Source organism: Lytechinus pictus, chromosome 2 (genome assembly GCF_037042905.1).
Source record: "Lytechinus pictus isolate F3 Inbred chromosome 2, Lp3.0, whole genome shotgun sequence".
NCBI lineage: Eukaryota > Metazoa > Echinodermata > Echinoidea > Temnopleuroida > Toxopneustidae > Lytechinus > Lytechinus pictus.
In genome coordinates this window covers 59,279,938-59,296,517 of record NC_087246.1, presented here as the reverse complement: position 1 = coordinate 59,296,517, position 16,580 = coordinate 59,279,938, and the positions used below count along the sequence as shown (strand labels likewise).

The 16,580-nt window shown below is 36.3% G+C and overlaps 1 long non-coding RNA gene across 1 annotated transcript; it reads left to right on the top strand.

The window, feature by feature from the left end:
- Positions 1–2,796: 2,796 nt before the first annotated feature.
- Positions 2,797–15,001, top strand: LOC129270262 (uncharacterized). Its single transcript, XR_008585536.2, has 4 exons — positions 2,797–2,817; positions 5,687–5,771; positions 8,902–8,993; positions 14,926–15,001. It is a non-coding gene; the product is annotated as an uncharacterized LOC129270262 (long non-coding RNA).
- Positions 15,002–16,580: the final 1,579 nt, after the last annotated feature.

Genomic DNA, 16,580 nt, shown 5'->3' with positions numbered 1-16,580 from the left:
GAACATGAATGTTTTTGTTGTTAAAATGCTACAAAAACATAATGAGATAGAGAAACAGAAAATGCTAGTGAAATGATTTTAAAAAGAAAGAGAAAGTGAATTTGAAATTAGGAGTTGTTATTCAGGCATTTTTAGTTCACACACAAGCAAACAAACTAACCTAGTTTTCCTTTTTTTCCCCTTTTATTGGTCAATAATATTGATGAATAAGAGGAAAAGTGATGAATTGGTTTCACTCAAGTGCTCTTACCGCAGCTTTAAACAGCAAAACAAAAAATGATGTAATTTTTAATTCATACAATGGAAGGCTGTGTAATTTATTCAAATGTTTGCTTTCTATGTAGTCTCTACATACATTTATAACATCTTGTGGTGTTTGGTGAATGAAAATTCAATGTTGTGATACATCTAGGTTTCCTATGCACTCCATTTGAACATATACAGTACACATTTTCAATTTTCATACATGTAATATACACATGATGAGAAACAGATGTGGACCCATGCATTGTTGTTGCTAAAAATACTACATCACTGAATTCACCACTATTTCATGAAGAAAAAAATCGTGAAAATCAAACTTTTTCAGTCTGAAACCAGTGGACAAAGAGGCAAGGAATAAAAAGCTTGAGAGTGAAAATAATGAAAGAGTGAGAAAATTAAGAAGATGGAAATTGGCATCCTACTGGGCTTTATTGAAAATCACTCAGCGTGCTTTATGCGAAATGCTTTTTTTGGAAATCAATTCAAAAGAAATGTGTTACCCATGTTTCTCAAAGGCATTTATGTTTGCTCATGAAAGCTGAAACACACATCTTGATACTGACCAAGAGAGAAGTGAAAGGAAGAGTGATATCAAAGCAACATGGAAAAGGAGATATTGGTAAGGTACAGAACTACAGGATTATGGATTTAAATCCTTTATGAAAATTAAAAAGAAAACTTAAGGCCTATTCGGTGTATTATACTACTCATTCTTGATCTTGAAAGTAAGTAAAATAATAAAGAATAAAAAATAAACTATGTACAATGACTGTCTTTCATATTTGTTTTCATTCTATTATTTTCTATGGATGTTATTATGGTGCTTTGAGTCATGTGCATCAATAGCTGTAAGGAACTTACCAAGCTGCTCGTGGAATCAAACCTCTATACTCGTTCATGAAAATATCCAGAAAAATAAACTGGTAGGCCTATTTTAAAGAGAAATTCCAGTAGTTGCAGTAAACACTGATTTCATGAGAAAGTCTGTAAAACCAGGCTTAATTGTCAGTATATCATCGAGGATCTAGATCTGGTACAGTTACATAAACTGAACTTTGTGAAATCTTGAAATCTACGCTGAAAAATGTTCAGACGAACTTCCCCAACACAGATAAGCACACGTGGGACAGTGTATAATAATTGCTTTGAGCGTCGGGCCCGACGCTCTACCCGAATCCTGTGCTTATGTGCTGATTTCTCAGCAATTACACAATTTCTTCCAGAATCCTTTGGCACATGCGTTTTATTTATACAATTCGACACTTTGGTGGTCATTTCATTGGATTCTGTACGAACTCATTTTGCTATCGTTACCAAAACTAGCATTTACCTTTAAAAATAAACCACATACATTGACTTCCTTACGTGTAGTGCCTATGTTTATATTTTTCTCTCCATTATTCTGGATGGATGGTGTTGATTGCTGCTGCTGCTATGACAAGCTTGTGTTCTGTGCGCCAAATTCTGCAGAGATCATACCAGCTGCTATGAATTTAAAGCCATTATAAAAATAAAAATAAACTTCAATATTACTGGTTCTTTAAGATAACTTAGAAAATATTTTTGGCTTCAACACAAAAATGTACATGCAAATCAAATAAACTGTCCATGATTACATGGATTTGTATGTCATACATGGTTTTGTTTTACTGATGATAAGAAAGTGAGGCAAGGGGAGTTTGTGTATTGGTATCTCCACATTGCATTGGGCTATAAATCATTTGTTCCCAGGGCTAGGGAAGAGTAGGATCCCAGATGTCATCCCAAAACACAGGAGGAGATTACTTTCAATGACCTCATAAAGGTCATTTAAGGTCACAATCAGGTCAGTCCTGGGGAGTTCCCTGGAGTCTAGTCTTTATAGTCTCAACTTGCAGACACTGTGATGAGAGTGGAAAAGGAGTTTTGATATGTACTGTAACTATGATTTTATGATTCATATTTTCTGAATATTTATGGCAGACAGTGTATAGAATACTAATAGGCCTATTCATATGAGGACAAATGGGCTTCAAAAAAAAGGCTTGGGAATTGTATATTTTGTAGAATATACAGTGTTTAGACCCACTGAAGTACATGCTATAGGACTTGTATAAGTTCCAGTTCTCTTTGTACACCTCTTGTATGTGTATGTACACATTAGGGTGACAAATGATTAGATTGTTTTTAATTCATGGAGAAAACGTGGAAGTCTCAATACATGTATGTGTGAAATCTATTAAGGTCTCTAAAGGACTATGGAAAAGGGATTCAGCAGGTAGATTGTTTTTTCAATGCTATGCTAATAAGTTTTTTTTAATGATCACTGTAAAGTCTCTCAGTGGATCCAAAGGGGTCTGTTTCAGAGACTCATTTATTAGGTCCAGACCTTGAAATAAACAGACAGTCTGTGTTTTGGGTCAGTTACATGCCCTGGGGGCACAAAGACTGTTCTCCTGTTTGGAAACTGTTATTAGTGATCCAGTGACTGACAGCGGATTGCATGCGTGGGGATATAAAGTCAGGAGGATGGGGGCATCAGATTGATTTCAATATTGGTTTCAGCATGACAAGGTTATTGTAGCTTGTAGCAATTTGACTTCATCCAAGATTATTATTGTGTTACTTGTGAATAGACTTATGATGTTTATAGAAATTGAGAAAATGCCTGAGAAACTGGGAAGAAATAATATTCTGTACTCAACATGGATATAAGTAACCTTCTCTTTTTACCTCCACAATACAACTGTGCATACATGTATGATGTAGGCCAATATTAGTGATAACATTACTTTGTTATGATTTTTATTGTATCAGAGTGACTGCAGATATTATTATCATTGCACTTTAGACTGGCTTGTTGCCATCATGACTGTGCAGGCCTACACTGTATGCGCTATGTCATGATTTAATGAATAATGGAAATCTAATATTATCTTGTTAATGAACATACTTAACAGCCACTTTCATAGGCCTCTTTGTAGGCCCTGAATTTAAACTTATACCCCTTTCATAAACCCAATAAAACCCAATTATGCGGCTAATAGCAGCATAATTTGGTCGTAAAATCAGAGGAGGACAAGAGTTATCCGCATTATTCTGATGCTGCTATTATCTGAATAGCAGCATCGGGACAAGATTTTGAGTTTATGAACGTATTTCCAAATAATGCGGATAATTGCCATGGTGCAGTCACAAGGTCACCCTTTTCCAACACAACCGCATCGGATTATCCGCCTTTTTCAGGACGGGCGCTCGTAAAAATAATGCGGATAATTTTCGGAGTTTGTTAACGCAATTTTTATTGAATTATCCGCATTACTCTTAGGCGGCTAATTGGAGGATAGATTTTATTGGGTTTATGAAAGGGTTATTATTTTAAAAATATAAGCTCTCATTTAAAGGGGTGGTCCGGGCTGAAAGCATTTATAGCTTAATAAATAGAGTAGAATTCACTGAGCAAAATGCTGAAAATTTCATCGAAATCGGATAACAAATAACAAAGTTATTGAATTTTAAAGTTTAACAATATTTTGTGAAAACAGTCGTCATGAATATTCATTAGGTGGACTGATGATGTCACATCTCCACTTTTTTCCTCCAAGAACTAGATAAATTGGATTGACAACTGATCTAGTGCATTAGATATTTATTGCTGCAACTTATTTCATTATAAGGGAGACATATTATTCACACAAGTATGAAATAATGAAAAAATTATGATTTTATGTAATAACCTAAGAAAACGGAAAGTGGAGATGTGACGTCATCAGCCCACCTAATGAATATTCATGACGACTGTTTTCACAAAATATTGCTAAACTTTAAACTTCGATAACTTTATTATTTGTTAGCCGATTTTGATGAAATTTTCGGCATTTTGCTCAGTAAATTCTACTCTATGTATTAAGATAAAAATATTTTCAGCCCGGACCATCCCTTTAATTTGCCCAATGACAATGTGTTATGCTACCGAAAGGGGAAGATACACCATAATAAATAGGCTACAATATATAGGCCCATATATCAAATCAATGCATGTAGGCTACTTTAACGAAATGTAGGTCTATATCTTACTGATCCCATCATATTTCTAAGGGAAACGTGCATGTACATGCATGCAGGCTAGGCCTATATTATAAAAAATATATTTTTTAAAGACTGTTGATAAAACAAAAATAAAAAAAACAGAATATAAACATGCTGCTTTCCCCGAGTATTCACTGAGACAAATTCACATTGTTATGAGTTGAAAGGAAAGGAAATCAGTTTGACAGGATGGCTCATCATCCTGTAAAAAAGGGAGGTCTGGTAGATTCATAATCATGTGAAATGGGACTTTAGGATTAGATTAATCATGTGAATAGAATCCAAAGTGCTTCTTTTGCTTTCAAATTTCATAAAGTGACAATCTTGGTGATATACTTTCACACTATCATTCAACTCTGATAGTAATGAAGAATAAAAGAATACACTCTTTCTCAGAGGTAGCAGGGATGTTTCTCCTCTCCCATTAGTGCCATATTTAATTCTCATTCCTCTTCTCCTACCAGACAAGCTTTTAAACAGTGTTTGACTTTGTTATTCTAGGTATTGATATACACTTCATGAGAAAATGTAGAAAAGCAATAACCTCATCCACGTCTCTGACAATTACACGTATTCGATCCATTGTAGCATGTTTTCTGTAATGAACGCTGAATTATTAGATGCTTGAGTTGAGTCAAGTCTTTCCCACTGTTTGTTAATTGTAGAGGAATCCCCAGTACTTCTCATGTGACCAAAGCATCTTCCTGGCTGAGTCTTGACGTTTAGAATTTTGACAGTGTACACGTTACTCATGCTTCAATTATTCCCAGTGAAAGTTGGTGGTAGATAGCATTTGAAATTGAAGTGTAGTTGTGAATTCTACAATGTTGTTGTGAATTCCAATGCATAGCTACTTCAATCACTGGTGTACATGTAGCTTCTTTGATTTTTATAGAAATGTATCTTTCATGTAGCACCTGATCTGCACCTCAGAAGGGCTTCACATTCTTTTCTATTTCCATGTAACAAATGAATGTGCATGAATTCAAATTTGGAATTGCCTTTTTTGCCTGTGAAGACACATGTATGATAGATATGAGAAATCTTGACATCCTTCTGTTGGCCCCAAATGAACAAAGAAAATAGTAAGAAAAGAAATATGAAAGTATATTTTGTTCTGTTATATAGGTCAGTCTGTTAGCACCATAATCAAGTCTACAAATAACACATGGGCTTCCAAGACTGCAGGAAATAAAAATGATATCTGTATACAAATTATGTTATTAAATATAATTTAATGATAATAATGGGATAAAGATATAATCTCTAGTTTGTCATTGACGATTTTACTTAATATCTTATTTTCCAGTAATGAATAACCTTCACTTTTTATTCTTTATTTCTCTCTTTGCAGGTGCATCAAAGGAGCTTGGAGCCTCCCTGACACGACTCTGCCTTCGACACAAATCAATAGAACTCAAGCTCAAGTCCTTCTCAAGGTATACCAATTGCAATCTTAATCAAATCTGCAAGGCCATATTCACATTGACCAAGCTTTGCAGTCTTAAAGGGAAAGTAGAGGCAGCATCGTCATAATAATGGCACTCCTAAAATATCCTATGAGCCAATGTGGTTGAAAACTGTATTCTGTTCACAATAGGAATACCCATTATGATCTTAATCAAATTTGCGTAGATGCATTCAGGTTTTAAATTCATTGACAATCTCCATACTCCACAAAGTGGAAGAAGTTATTTTATCAATAAAATTTTTATTTGTTTGAAAAAAAAAATGAATTAGATCTGACAGTAAGGCCTATAAACCTTGACCACTTTGACACACTCTAATTTTCAACTTAAGGGGCTTTATATCTACAAAATGAAGCTTCTCACACAATTTGATTCAAGTCAAGTCCAAATGTTGTATTATACATGAAAAATTGCTACCTTTTTATCTGATAATGCAAATTGGCCAGTATAAAGTCTCCTCGGTATAGGGAGTTGTGTTTTTGCAATGTACAGTAAATCTTTACTGGCAAACTAGAAAGCAAAGAATTTTGCGATTCCCAGGTCCCAGGTATATATATGAAGTTAATGGAAGCCATACAATCCAACATCTTGCCTATTTTTTTTTATGCCAAACCAAACTAGATACCATTCATGTAATTTGTGGTGTGTGCTTTGCCAATCAGTAGAAAGTGGGGATAGCGTAACAAGATCGAGTTTGTGCTAATTGAATAAACCTTGCCCAAGTTGTCAGACTGGGACAGTGGCTTTGACAGACACCAAACATCTCAAAGATTTTTTTTTTCCGAGTCATCTTTCAAAAGAGGATAGTAACAAGGGGTATCGTGGATCTACTTTAATGGTGATTGTGTGTATTGTGTCATTGGTATAAGACTTCAATGATAGGTTCACTTATGGGTGGAGGAATTTTGTATGCGTTTAACATTGCGTTTCGGTCTTCTAATCAGCATTTCAAAACATTTATTAACCTACTCTTGGTCCTTGATAATCGCAGCTGTACCTGCAAACATGATATAATTACCCCTTTCATAAACCCAATAAAACACAATTATGCGGCTAATAGCAGCATAATTTGGTCGTAAAATCAGAGGAGGACAAGAGTTATCCGCATTATTCTGATGCTGCTATTATCCGCATAATAGCGGCATCGGGACAAGATTTTGAGTTTATGAACGTATTTCCAAATAATGCGGATAATTGCCATGGTGCGGTCACAAGGTCACCCTTTTCCAACACAACCGCATTGGAGGGGGCGTGTCCAGTTGTCATGACGATTATCCGCCTTTTTCAGGACGGGCGCTCGTAAAAATAATTTATGGAGTTTGTGAACGCAATTTTTATTGAATTATCCGCATTACTCTTAGGCGGCTAATTGGAGGATATGTTTTATTGGGTTTATGAAAGGGGTATAAGTCTGCTTTGATTTGATGCTCTTAAATTTTTACAATGTTTCTCATGTTTGAGGGAGATATATGTGCGTTTATGGAAGAGTCGATAAACAAAACATTTTTATTCATGAACAAAGGTCAGACTTCCTTTCTGTTCCCATTTTGATGTTTCTATTATTTTTTGCTGAAATATTGAGATTAGATAAAAAAAGACTTACGGGTTTCCTGTAGGTAGGAAAAGATGGAGCTCAGACTTCTGGTATGGTACTTTGAGCCTACTGCAAACACCGTAAACCAGAGTGTGAACACATACCAGGGGGATGTTGCACACAGATTAAGTATGACTTTGAGTCGCACTTAAATTCCTAGTTGCGTGCAATATAAAAGGCATGACCGCATTGGTCCGATCATGCCAAGAGAACATGCACTACTGCGTATTGATCAATAAGATTGCATGTTGCATATCATGTACACGTCGTCATTTAAGTGCGACTCTAGGTCATACTTAAATCTTTGTGAAACACCCCCCCCCCCGATCCTTCCCGAGTGTGAACACATACCTGGTCCATAAACCGGAGTGTGAACACTACCCGGTCCTCCCTGGTATCAATATTTGACAGCTATTTGAATGCATTTCCTCCAGTGGGCAGATGAACCGTAGCCGCCGTGTCGGAAACGGCTCTCCGTCAATTAGTTGCCATGCAACAGTTAATTAATCAAGTGATGCCATCCCCATGGCCAAGAAGGTCATGGAGAGTTAAAGCTACCAATGTCTGTCATCATAACCAATTCAATATCTCCCTTTCAAAGTGCTACCAATCCATCTCGAGCCTTTCGGCCAATTTGGTTTGGGTGCCATTTTTGTAAAGCAGGGGAAGTATGCCCAACAAAAAGATTATTTATGTGCTGCAATTACATAGCAACACATGTGGTTTATTGCTTATCTCTTTGAAAGTGTTAAATTCTTCTTTTGAATTCCCCCCCCCCCCATTTCCTAGTTATATCCGCCATAAGTTAAAATGCTCTGAAGTCACATTCATCTATTATGTAATGTGTTCAGGGGCCAGTTGGAGAAAGAGTTGCATTTAAACATGAGTAAAATAATTGAGTGCAGGTCCCTTATTGAGTGAAAATCATGTTGCATTTGAGCATAACTTTTTTGACAACGTGCCTCAGATCCAGGAGGGTTTTAGCTATGAACTCCCTTCTTGCTCTAACTGGATAATGAAAGCAGAAATAGCATTGTTATGGTTGTAACCCACCCCCATATTTGACCTTTGTTGAACTCCTCTCTGCCCAGCAAATCACAGATAAAGCAGACCATGTTCAATTGATTGTCAGATGTTATCCAGGTTATTATGGGGAAGTCGCACTCGTTTTTTAATGGACAAAAATGATTTATGAAACCTGAAGCAGTCTTCTCTCAAAACAATGGAGTCACATAGCAGATAAGAGTAGAACAAACTTTAAAGATCAATAGGAAAAATAAAACATTTCTTAATAGATTACGTATACATGGTTGATAAACATAGTATTTTATAATTATTATTATGCGAATGATGTGTTTTGTGAATAATTATTCATCTTAGTTGTTTTCAAAGTCAGCTATATTGATCGTGTAATGCAGGCAAGACTGCCAGAGGCATTCCACTTGTTCAATTTAATGATGTTTTTTCTTCCATGTTTTTTTTTTCCTTTGTTCTTTCCTTGTGAAGTTCAATTATGGAATATTTGGTGGTCCCTCTTCAAGATAAGACAGAAGAATGGAAGAAGGTTACAGTTCAACTTGACAAGGATCACGCAAAAGGTATGTATCAAGGATGGTGAGTGCGTGTTCATAAAGCAGCTCATATCAAAGGACAAGTCCACCGCAACAAAAAGTTGATTTGAATAAAAAGAGAAAAATCCAACAAGCATAACACTGAAAATTTCATCAAAATTTGATGTAAAATAAGAAAGTTAAGATATTTTAAAGTTTAGCTTAATTTCATGAAACCTTTATATACACATCCTGGTTGGTATGCAAATTTGGTGACTGATGATGTCACCCACTCACTATTTCTTTTGTATTATTATATATGAAACATGAAATATTCTACTTTTCTCCTCATTGTCCTATGAAACAAAGTTTTGTTCCTCCCTGAACATGAAGAATTACCATTGGTTTAACATTTTATGGTTCAGTCAAGTCGGCCCTCATTGTCACTTTGGTAAAAATTATAATATTGAATATTTCAAACAATAAAAAACAAAATAAATAGTGAGTGAGGGACATCATGAACTTTCATTTGCATATCACTAAGTTTTGTATATTAATTATTTTGTGAAAAATAAGCAAAACTTTAAAGTGTCATAACTTTCTTAATTTACATTAAATTTTAATAAAATTTTCAGTAGTGTGCTTGTCTGAATTTTCTCATTTATTCATACCAACATTTTCTGTGGTGGACTTGACATTTAAAGTTACTTGTGACTTTTATAAATAATTGAAATTATGGTAAGCCAAATAGGTCTCTTAATCTATATCATTTCATCAAGATTACTGTAAACATAGTAATGGAAGAAATATACACAAGGACCATGCCTATTTAAATATCCATTTTTTTTTGGGGGGGGGGGTGGGGTGGGGTGGGGGAGGGGGAATATGCATGCTTGGTGCAAAAAACAGTTGGTCTTATTTTTAGATGAGCCGCCTTCAGTTGGGCTAAACCCTATTTGAGGATGGGGGAGGGTTTGGGAGAGAACAAATTCTCTTCCTGTTTGAATAGACGACAGGAAATCAAGTTTTGTTTCCATACCTTTCATAGTTGATGTGCATATTTAAAGGGGGATTGAACTGAACTGTTATAAATGGCTAGTCTTGAAATATACCTTTGATGTAAGTGTTAGTACTCCAGAGGATATTTTAGCCTATGATTTCATTTTTATAGGGAAATCATTTTTTTAAAGAGGGAATGTACTTGTTTTGTTCCTTGGTATAGTAGGTATTATGATATGTATCATGTGGTGAATTAGTGTGTTATCATTAAATGGGCTGATATCAGAAGACTACTCTGCACAGAATGTTGCATTATGGGTAATGGCCCTGGCTAGATGTGAGGAGTTGAGGACTTGAGGACTTGAAGTGGAGCTATTATACAACTGCTGGTTAATTTGCCCTTTAATGGCCCTTCTACAAATTATTATTTCAAATGAAAACTATGTAGGAAATAATCCCCAAAGGACCTATAATCAGCGCCAAGATGAATGAGAAGAAGAATAATGTTTTCCTTGTAGTCGCGGTTATCAACGCTGTCTATTTATGCAGGGATTGCATCAATTTTACAGGGCTTTGTGTCATTTCTAACTGGAAATGAAATTGCCAATTATGGAGTGATACCATGTGTCACACTCACTCACTCCCTGAACATTTCCTCTCATCACCGAGGTTATCTCTCGGGAGAAGGGGATGCGCAATTGAGAATGATATCAATGGGGTCCATTCAGACCAATGACCATTGACATATTTCATTATGTGAGTCTTTCTCCAAATATAAATATTGTAATTGTGTAATATTAAGTGAAGCAAATCAGAAATTTGAGAAATACTAGTTATGACTTTGGGAGACATGTATCAACAAGAGATATATTGAAAAGTGTGTGCCAGGGTATTCTGATCAGATAACTACTTACAGGGGTGAGCCATAGGTGCCACTTATTTTTAGAATTTCACTTTAGAATTGTGATGCAGATTGAAGAAGCGGTATTCCAAAGAAAAAAAAAAGAGATTCGCCCAATAAGGACATGCATACAGTGTCGGCGTGTACTTGTAGAAGTACAAGACACATATTGTAGCTCATGTTATTTGAGTTGAAATCAATCAACGCATGTACAACAATTGTATGTTGCAATACTGCTCGAATCTGCTATTGTTACCCCAAAATGAGCATTTTTTTTTAACATCACCTGCATTCTCCCATACTTAAAATACAACTTTGAATATGGATAACTGGTGCTTGTGTGCACTGACAACATTTCTGTTGAATCTCCCATGACTGCTCTCTGGCCTGTAAATGGTATTCCACCACTTGGCAGTAAAGAATGGTTTGTTCCGGCTTCGTTGGATGATTTCCTTCCAGTGTGAAAGAAACCAGAAATTAGGAGAATCCTCATGAGGTGGTAGGGATCTGTTTTGATTAGCGCATCCCATATGCTGTCTGTGTGATGGCCAAGGAGTAGGAGAGGAAGGTGTTAGGGGGGCTGCATTAGCACATGGGCGGAATATAAGATGGCAGGCGTTAAAATGCAGACTGGTGCCTCGAGTGTACGTTTCAAGGGGTATGTCAGAAAATGTGGACTGATAGCTCAAGTGTATGTTCAACTCTAGTAGGTCCTTGGTTTCGTGGTGTATTTTGGCCAGGTCTTCTTCTGTATAGATTTCACATAGAAGGATCTCTCCCTTGATTGCTGTGGGTTTCAGTGTCTGTAGTCATAGAAAATCAAATACATTTCTTCCAGTACATTAAGTCTGTGTTATTGCATTTTCATTTTTCATCTTTTTTCATAATTAGCTTTAATTACAGTGGGGATTTGAGAAAAGTTAAAGTTATATTGTTAAGGATTAGAGCATTATTGTGTAGTAGTTTTCTGGTTAATACTTGTTGAGATGGAGGTGGTTGGTGGTCTTAAAGAAAAGGGGGAAGTTTGAAAGGATGGTAATATCTGTCCCTTAATGATGGAAAACAATAAAACAATGTTAACACAACATTAGCATTGACACTTGCACAGTGTGTTCAATTGCATTAATTATATGTCATCAGTATTCATGAGGGATTGGTTTACTTTAGTCAATACCCACGTGAAAAAAATTCATCTTAGGAACAGTATCCGTCTTATGAAGTGCCTTGGAGAGCATCTATAATAATCCACACGCCTACTTGTATTTCCTCGAAATGCTTTAATTTGATGATAAGTGGAATCCGATTCAGCAATTGTTAGTCTTCTCAACTTGTGAGCGCTAGAAATATATAGAGGCATCATTGGGGCGAAGGGGAGTAGACGTTCATTTCTGTATACATCTGGCCTTATGTATTAATTAATGAGGGAAAGATTTATAGTAATATAAATGTAGTTCAATTGCTGAACAAGCTACATGTATTCCCAGGCTGGTTACAAAATTTCCACGCAGGAACCATTTCATGTACTTAAATAAATATATACAGATTAAAGAGGGGTTCAAGAATTAAGAATTTAGGGCGAACTCTTCTCGCGCTCAAATAAAGCAATATATTCTGAAATACATTAATAAATACATAATAATTGATCTGAAAGTGTTTTTGTTCTTCATATATTGGGGAGGGGGGGGGGGGGGTAAACATAAGGTTGGCTTTGTAACAATGATTACCAATATGTTTATACACCCAAATATAAGGGGGAAGGGGGCTGATCACAATCATTGCAGTGTCCTCATAGCTATCACAGGACTTTAATATCTACTACAGATAGGTAGTTATCAATACATGTGTTAGTATTTCTGATACCAGGATCGAGATGCTAATTCACCAAAAGAATAAGCACTTAATACGTGTGCTAAACATGTTTATTTATTATTATTATTTTTATTGGGGGGGGGGGGTCTGTGTGAGAGTGCCCACATCAGAATTGATGGAGCAGCGATGAAAATTGCTCTGAAGGGTTGAAAATTGCAGTAAAATCTTAAAAGACCCTTAGCCTATACTTTCTCTAATAACTGCTAAAGATGACAGGGCAGGGGAGGTGAAAATCATATGTCTGAAAAGAAGTTATCTTTTTTAGGGGGCAGGGGGTGCGAAATCACCACATGGCCTCCCTTGTTAGAACCAACAATTAAAGAACTGACAGTTTACGACTTCAATATCTACTAAGATCCAAGAATGTCCTCCAAGGAGCCCAGGCCTCATCTGAGTCACCCTAATGGGTCTGGGGGTAAACCACTAGAGCAATAGATGAGAGAAACTCTATCTCTTCTCTAACCGACATCTGTCTAAACGTATGCCTGCGATGCCAACTTGAATTACGCTGGATAAGAGGTTTGGTAAGACGGAATGATGGAGCAGGTTTAAGCAAGGTATGAAGCAGTACGATGTTTTTTTTTTCTTACTCATCTCGTTGGTATGAGAGGCTCCTGTTCTCTTGCTGTTTCAAGTGACAGAATTCCATGGGGACTACTGTTCTGTAGAGATTATCTCAAATTGTAACCTCTATTGCTTGAAATGAAAATTTGCAGACTGATATCACTTCCAAGGTTGATGAATTACAAACAGTTGCTACATGTGCATGTAGCTACTATAATTGAATAGCTCTGAAATTAACAAGTTCTGTTGAAATAGGCAATTATATTGATTGCAAAGGTAGCTTTGTAATGTTCAAGATGTTTGATTTTATTCTATTGATTGATATATTTGAGAACTGACTTCATTCATTTTCAGTCATTTCTGGACGTTTTACTATTGACACTTCATGAGGCTTCTATTCCTCAATCCTTCCAAATTCTTTCCTGGCTCTTTTGCACTATTGTGGTAGCAGTTATGTTTCAGAGGGAAACGAGACGCAGCTGTGGTTGTGATTAAAATTGAGCCTCGCAAAAAAAATTGTTGGGATGTGCATGATGCTTCTGTCTTGGGAGAAATCTAGTGACAACAGAAGGTTAAACAAATTTTCATGCCTCCTTTTCCTATCCTCGTGTTATCTTGACATTTTTACAGGAGAGCGGAAATATCTTGGGGATAGCCATGCCCTATCTAAAGGGACGCAATGACATATGTCTCTCTATCCATAGCTGTCAAGGGTCTCAAGTTTATGATCATGTGACCGCTCATCCAAGACGGACCTTCAACTGTCTTGGCTGTTGGGCGACAAAAGCAGCCCGTGCCAGATGGCGTCTGGTATTGGTCCTATTTTAAGTCTTCTGAACCTGCCCGCCCTCCTTCAAAACGTGCATCATAGGTTGGGAAGCGTGTAATGTCTTTGGCATATGATGAACAGTGCGTCATCAATGGGACAGAAGGTCCGAGCTGTCAGGGTGGAGGGAAGAAGATTTATATTGTAGCATCTCTGTGGACACCCAACCCAATTGAATGTACATTGTATGTTATCATAATCATGAGAAGCATAGTCAACTAATTAATGGGCCCCAAATGTATAAGCAGAGGCCATTATCTTGATGTGTCATGCATTACCCACAATCTAAAAAAAAAAATATAGATTGATTTATATTTGAATCATCAAATATCTGAAGTACTTTATTTCGGTGTTTTATCTTAAACTCTTTCTTGTGACAAAATACTATCAATTACTAGTACTATGTATTAAATGAAGAGTGAAAGGATGTGTATTTAGATCTCCTTTTTGACATTCAAGACACAAGTTCAAAGTTATTTGTTTTCTATAGTGATACTTTCATTGGGACAAAATCCGAGATTGCTTCTATGAGAATAGAAAACACTTGAATGTGTTATCAGTGAACTCATGTGATGTTCCTAGTACTCAAATTTCCCTCTTCCACCTGTCAACCCTTCTAGCCCATGTTTCATAAGATTGGCTATCAATAGAATCCAATGCCAGATATGTTGCTGGCCATTCAGACAATGCCATTTCAGTAGCTTATAACAGAAGCATGATACTTGCTATGGATATCAAGCTTTGTGAAACAGGGGCCTTGGTATCAGTATCTGACATATATTTATGACTTTGATTTTTTTTCCGTCTCTTATCTTCTACAGAGTACAAGAAGGCTAGGCAGGATATCAAGAAGAAGTCTTCGGACACTATCAGACTTCAAAAGAAAGCAAGAAAAGGTAGGCAATTCCAAGAGGTATTCTGGGGCACAACAGGACAATCCCCTGAATATCCCCCCCCCCCATGTATCCAAAATCCCTGGGAGGGCAAGGCTCCTCGCAGTACACCATACCCAAAAGTCCTCTCAGGGTTTTGATTGGTTGATAAGCACTGCCTCTATGGTAATTATAATTGACTGGCAAATAGTCATTTTTAACTGTCTTTATGAAACAGGCCCAGGTAATTGAAAATGAAGGTTGATTTGTACATTGAAAACTGATACAGATAATCAAATTCTTTTGAATATTGAGGGTCTGGTAGAAGACCTGGGGCATGTTTTGTGAAAAGTTTTATCAGTGATTTTCTCTGACTATATTGCTCTCGGCCAATCGGGGGCGAGCATTTGCAGTAGCTGTTAGTGAAAGTCACTGTCAAAACTTTTCATGAAATGCCACCCAGATTTTTGAAATGATAAGCATTATTGATTGGCAGTACACTTTCTGACAGCAAGATTCGATTACATAAATTCTTTGTCACCAACACTATAACCAATACTATTCTTAAAATCACATACATGTTTTTTTTTTACGATACTGACAAGTAAGATTGAAGACTTACAATTCATATTTATATAATCACCAGAAAAGATAATCAATATATGTAAAAGTTACTTTCCAACAGTTTCTGCATGTGACATCATTCCTCGAAATGAATACAAATATTGGTCAAGAAATCTTTAATAATTGCCAATAGTATAAAAAATTATATATAGGAAGCCTCAGCTGAGGTATTTATTTTTTCCACCTTGTTTCTGGGTCAGAAACGATAAAAGGGATTTATAAACATTGAAAAGGAACAAAGTAAGCAAACTCTGCAGTTTTTTGCAGCTTCAGTCTGTTTTGAATTTTCAGTGGTACCCATGTTCCTATACATGTACATTATGAACCTGCTGCTCTTTATCTTGGTCTATTCAGCCTGACATTTTGCTGGAGGGTACAGAGGAGAATGGCTTTTGTCCTCTTTGCTTTGGTTCTTTACTCACCTTGTCTGAAATGTTGTCTGGTGATGAAACTGTATCATCTTTTGAACTCGGGTATTCTCTGGTGGGTGTTTCATAAAGTTGTTCTTAACTTACAAGTGACTTTATGAATGACTGGTGACCCTTTCTTTGGAACTTAAACCATCACCAATGAGAATCAGGTGTATATCATTTGCTGCTAAAAAGGTTCTTCAGTTGTTTATAATGTCTCTTGTAACTGATATGAGCAGCTTTATGAAACGCCCACCTGATCTTATTGTGAGCAGTTTGAGGTGCGTGTCTGCATGGACCTACAGGTGTCTGGAATCATGGAATTAGGGGAACATTTCATGAAACATATAGTGATTTTTGAATGACTATTTGTTATAAGCTACTGAAATCCGTGCAGCTGATTGGCTCAGAAAAAAATCACTGTTTGTTTCATGGAATGCTCCCCAGCTGTAAAAAACAATTTTACCTAGAAAGATGACTATGCGATTATTCACACTTGGATCAGAAATGACCGAGAGTTCTAAATTTTTATAATAAAATTATGATTTATTCTGCATTTTGCTCTTTTTG